The sequence below is a fragment of the Triticum dicoccoides genome, chromosome 3A (genome assembly GCF_002162155.2).
Source record: "Triticum dicoccoides isolate Atlit2015 ecotype Zavitan chromosome 3A, WEW_v2.0, whole genome shotgun sequence".
Classification (NCBI taxonomy): Eukaryota; Viridiplantae; Streptophyta; class Magnoliopsida; order Poales; family Poaceae; genus Triticum; species Triticum dicoccoides.
This window is the reverse complement of record NC_041384.1, coordinates 217,454,114-217,460,355: the sequence shown is the minus strand read 5'-3', so window position 1 is coordinate 217,460,355 and position 6,242 is coordinate 217,454,114.

Genomic DNA, 6,242 nt, shown 5'->3' with positions numbered 1-6,242 from the left:
GCCCCACCCCACCCACCACCTTCCCCCACTCCACCTCCTTCTCCCTCTCTGCTCCCAACCGCGCTGCCCGGCGGCCGATCCGGGCCGGCTTCCACCCCCAGCGCACCTCCCGGTGGCGGATCCAGGCCTAAAACTGCCCCCAATGCGCCTCCCGTGGCTGGCCGCCCCTCCCTACCCCAATGCCAGGTCGCCCACTTCCATGTTGCTCCACCTCCCGCCCGACCAGCGCCGTCGCGCCCTCTCCCCCGCGCGGCCACCTGCGCCGGATCTGGCCGCCACGAGGCCCCAGCGCCGCCAGCCACCGCCTACCGTGCCGGATCCAGCCGCCTCCCACGTTCTGCTTCCCCGGTCGGACCAAGCGCCCCCGGTGACGGGTCCGAACGTCGCCGGTCTCCCTGCACTGGCCCATCACCGGTCTCCACGACGAGGGATCTGAGGCCCACCACGCCGCCGGCGATGGATTCGACCCGGCAACCGCCCACGGATGCCTCGTCGCTTCCCTCCTCTGCATCGTCGATCTCTCCCTGCTGGTCCCTCCCATCGTCCAGGACCCTGCCAGCCGCCAGGCCTCACCTCTCCTCACCCCGATCCATGCCTAGCTCCGCCGCAAGCTGTCCCCTGCTGTAGTCCAAAAGCAGTCCCTGACGGTTGATGCAGTACGACGGGTCTATGCTGCATCATCAGCGAGATCGGCCATGTCCCCCGGACGAGCTGCCCTCCTCCCCTTGCAGTCCAGGCGCCCCGGGCTTGCAGTGCGCCGGGGAACGCGATGCAATTTGGCACCGCAAGCACCGGCCTCCAGCGTCCTCTCCTCCCCTTCATTTTTTTTTGCTTTTTCAGATTTCACTTGGGCACAACACTTCAGTTCTCTTTGGGCATCATTGCGGTGCAGCTGGATGTCCAGTCCACCGACGAGCGTGCTTGCATTCCGGTGGCATGAGGCTCGTGGTCAGACGTGCAGTCCGGTGGCACCGGCGAGTTCATTTCGGTGCTCGCCGCCATAGTTCGTTGCTTTTTTTTGCAGTCTCCCCTGGCCGTGCAGTTTACTCAAAGAAGAGGTTCGCTTTGTGCTTCGTTGGTGTTTTGTTTGCATCAAAGTTTCCTACTCGGGGGTGCACTTCAGTCCGCACTGCAGTGCTCTGTTTGGAGGGGTGCGTGCAGCTCTGTTATCTTTTTTTTGACCTGCTGTGCTCTGTTTGTTTTTGTGTAAAAAGAAGTCACGCTCGGGCCGCACTGCAGTCCGATGGCGGGGCGCGTTCAGTGCTCTGTTGCTTTGGTGGGAGAAAAGGGAGTCCTAGTGTCGCCTCTAAACTCTTTTGGTGATGCGGTTATGTCCACCTGCACGCACAACCCAGAAAAAGAGTCGAGTGGACTATACGGTTGGTTGTTCCTGGGTTCAATTCACTAATGTGAGTGTGGCTGTGTAAATGAATGGATATGTATGTTTTTGAAGCTCACTTTGTCCTCTCACGCAATTCACTATAAAACTCCCTTGTGGTTCACTTGGTAATCCGAAAACAAAAACACCTCGGAAAGCAGCTCACTTCTCATTACATGTGGTTCACTTGCTCAGTCCCTGCGATCCACTCGCCCGGTCTACGCACATAAAAAATATTGAGTTTAGAAAAAGCTCAAGCGGTTCACTTTCGGTAGTGTCGCAGCCCGTTTACAATAGTCTCGAGGTTCACTTTTCATTGTATTGCGGTTCGCCAACACTCGACATGAAGTGCACTCCACCTCGTTTGGGAAAATTTGCGTCCCACAAAAAAAAATCATGTAGTGCACTTGTCTATCCAATGAAGTGTGGTATTTTGTCTGAAGCAGTGCGTTCTTCTTTCCCCGTCCGAGAAAAAATAGGTCTAAACAAAAAGAAACCATGCAGTGCACTTGCCCATCTAAATGAAGTGCGGTATTTCATCTGAAGTGGTGCGTTCTTCTTTCCTCGTTCGAGAAAAAAATACGTCTAAACAAAAAGAAACCATGCAGTGCACTTGCCCATCTTATGCAGTGCGGTATTTCGTCTGAAGCAGTGTGTTCTTCTGTCTGATGCAGTACATACAACGATTTTGGTCTCCCGAAGAACAGAGTGCCCGCTTTTCGGTAAAATCAAAACTGCTCTTCAACCGTAAGGAATTAGAGAGAGTGTTCTACATGAAAAAGTTGCGTCTCGTCGATATCTTTCCAACGCGTATGATTTGAATTACTCCGACCAGCGGTTCGTAAAAATTTCGCGAAAAAACAGCCGCTGCCTCTCGAAGTCAGCCGCACGATTTTCAAAATTAACTAAAATCCATAAGGAATCTCAAAACCATTTCAACATATGAAAGTTGCCCTTGTCCGTAGCTTTCCAACGGCGTATCATATGTCTCGTTTCGACAAACGGTTAGAAAACTGGAGCAAAAACAGTACCTAAAATTTCAAAAAAATTGAAAAAACAGAGTTCCATGATTTAGTAAATTTGAAACTGCTCTTAAACCGTAATGAATTAGAGAAAGATTTATATATGAAAAAGATGCGCCTCGACGATATCTACCCAGCGGCGTATCATTTGCTTCATTCCAATAAGCGGTTTAGAAAAAAACACGAAAAAACGCTCGCTGCCACTTGTCATCCGCCGCACTATTTTCAAAACTGCTCTTAAACCGTGTGGAATCTCGAAAAGTGTTCAACATGTCGAAGTTGCGCCTAATCCATAGCTTTTCAATGGTATATTACACACCTCATTCCGATAAACGATTAAAAAATTAGAGCGAAAACAGTACCGAAAAAATAACGCGTGCAGTTTTTTCCGACGAGAAGTTCACTAGTCTCTATTCAGTGCTCGTCGTCAAAATGATGCAGTGCGCTTCTGTTGAGCGTGCAGTGCGGAAGTGGTGTGCAGAATAGACCGTCTGTATACATATATATATATATATATACATATATATATATATATATATATATATATATATATATATATATATATATATATATATATATATATATGGTGGAACTCTCCCTCACTGATTCCTCTCTGACATTTGCGATCGTCGGTGATGGTCGTTACTCCTTCCCCTAGTGCATAACAAAGGTCTAGCACCCGGAGAAGAAGGAGAAACGACCCCCACGGCAACAGTCGGGCTTCTTCATCCTCTCTGTAAGAGCATATTTATCCCTAAGGTGTTTTGATGATTGATGATAATGTTTTTGCGGACTAATCGTGTGCCTTGAGTTTCCCAGACGTTTCATCGCTAGGCACAAGACGGTTTGGTGCCCCTTGAAGACTGTTGAAGACGGCGTCTTTTCTATGTTTCTTTTTGGTGGATTTGAGTCGTAGGAAAGCCGTACTATTAAGAGGGGGTCCGCATCGGAAAGGTTTGGGTGGAATCATCACGTACACGGTTTTTTCCTTGTCCCCTCCTTTCCCCTGCACTTTGGGGCATCCTTCGTTGATCCTTTTTTTCCTTGTCCTGACTGCTGTTGGTGAGCTTGCGGTAGTACTGCTCCTTGTTGAGCGGTAGTACCACAGGCACCCGCGGTAGTACCGCACTTCGGCGCGGTAGTACCGCAGGTGCCCATGGTAGTACCGCTCCTCTGGAGCCGCAGTATCGTGGCCCCCAGGCCAAGTACCGCTCCTTCGCGGTAGTAGGGGCGGATGTAATTTTTTACATCCGCCCCACTGCGGTAGTACCGCATTTATTGCGTGGTAGTACCGTACGCGGCCTGGATCAGCTGCCAGGCGGTAGTACCGCTCCTCTGTGGTAGTACTGTGTTGAATTTTTGCTTCTTCTATTTACCAGCGGAAGTAGGCACGGATGTATCTTTATCCGCGCTCTTCCCAGGCTAGGGGTTTCCTGCCTTGCGGTAGTACCGCCCTCAGCTCTTGCGCTACAGGTCTGCCCTAGCTGCTGCTGCTGATGCGGTAGTACCGCGGGCCCACACAATAGTACCGCGTGGCCTTGCCGTAGTACTGCTTGTCAGCAAGCGGAAGTACCACGTGGCCCTGCGGTAGTACCGCTGGTCTGGGGCGGTAGTACCGCTGGTCGCGGGCTGGTAGGTGGATAACGGTTGGATTTTTGTTCTAAGCTATAAAAAGGGTGTCTTCTTCCTCTAGTTGACTACCTCTTCCAACCCTAAGCTCCATTTTCGCCCGATCTCACTCCCTAGCCAATCAAACTTGTTGATTTGCTCGGGAGTGGTTGAGAAGGCCCCGATCTACACTTCCACCAAGAGAAATTTGATTCCCCCCACTAATCCCTTGCGGATCTTGTTACTCTTTGGGTGTTTGAGCACCCTAGACGGTTGAGGTCACCGCGGAGCCATAGTACATTGTGGTGAAGCTTCGTGGTGTCGTTGGGAGCCTCCAATTGAGTTGTGGAGATTGCCCCAACCTTGTTTGTAAAGGTTCGGTCGCCGCCTCCAAGGGCACCAATAGTGGAATCACGGCTTCTCGCATTATGTGAGGGTGTGAGGAGAATACGGTGGCCCTAGTGGCTTCTTGGGGAGCATTGTGCCTCCATACCGCTCCAACGGAGACGTACTTCCCCTCAAAGGGAAGGAACTTCGGTAACACATCCTCGTCTCCACCGGCTCCACTCTTGGTTATCTCGTGCCTTTACTTGTGCAAGCTTATTTGTGATATATCTCTTGCTTGCTTGTGTTCCTATCTTTGTTGCATCATATAGGTTGCTCACCTAGTTGCATATCTAGACAACCTACTTTGATGCAAAGTTTAAATTGTTAAAGAAAAGCAAGAAATTGTTAGTTGCCTATTCACCCCCCCTCTAGTCAACCATATCGATCCTTTCAATTGGTATCAGAGCCTCGTCTCTTTGTTAAGGACTTTACCATCCAAAGACTATGGTTGATACCATAGACGGTGTGGAGGAACACTCCGGTGTGAATCCGATCTCATCTATGGGCGATGGGGGAACCTCGGTCTCTCATGAGGAGTTCAATGTGGCCTTGGAGACATTGAAAACCTCCATGACGACCGAGGTTGAAAGCATGTTTACTAAATTCCTTGAAGGGCTTAAACTATCCACCGCACCGTTGAAAGTGGGTGATCCTACTGACAAGGTGACGGATGCTATCTCCGACAAGGGGGAAGCTAGTAGTGAAAAGGCTCCTTCTAGTGGTAAAAATGGCACTGGCATCTTTGCTCATGTGGAACCACCACTTGTTTATGGTGGACCGGTTCCTTCCACTCATTTGAATCATGCCGCCCCCCCCTAAGATTGTGAAAAATGAGGACTTTGATTCTTGGGTTTATCGCTTTAAGCCTCATTTAAATCATGTGAACACTAATCTTTGGAGAATGATTGAAGAAGGTTTTCATCCGCACAATCCAAGCAACTTCACCCCTCGAGAAGCCGCGGATAATTAATTCAATGAGAATGCTCTCTTCATCATACAAGATGCAATTCCACCCGAAGATCTTCCTCATCTTCGGCCCTTCGCCTTGGCCAAAGATGCATGGCTTTGTGTTGTCTCTCTCTACCGGGGAAGCGCGAGCATTCAACGCTCCAACTATGAAGTAGTGCAAGATGAAGCGATGAGTTTGCTATGAAAGAAGATGAAGAACCCCGCAAGCTTTATCGGAGAGTAACCAAACTCGCGGTCTCACTCCGAGATCATGGGAGCAAGGACACGGATGACAATTGGATCAAGCGCAAATTCCTCAAGGCAATGATGCCTTACCACAAGGCCATGTCCTCCGTCATTCGTCAAAGGCTGGACTTCCACACTTTGACCTCAAGTGAAGTGTTGGATGAGTTTGTGGCTATGAACATCTTGGACAAGACCGCCAACAATGCGGTGCTTCACTCTCAAAGGGCAAAGAAGCCCAGCCTTGCATTAAAGGCCAAGGTTTGCGGTGAAGAGGAAGAAGAAGAGGAAGAAGAGGAAAGCAACCCCGAAGATACAAAGTATGCCTATCATGAACACATGGCACTTGCTTCAAGGCAATTTTGGAGTAAGAAAAACTCAAGGCCAAACTTCAATAAGAACAACTCAAGTGGCACGAAGAGCAAGCAACGTGTAAGGACTTGCTACAATTGTGGCAATGTGAGTCACTTTGTTGCGGAGTGCCCGTATGAGAAGAGGGAAGACAATGGTGGCAAGCTCATTCGAAAGGACAAAGCCAAGTCTTTCCCCAACAAGAACAACTTCACCAAGAAAATCCCTCACAAGGCGTTGGTGGTTCAAGAAGAGTACCATGAGGATGATGATGATGATGAAGATGGTGAGTCGGTGGCCATGGC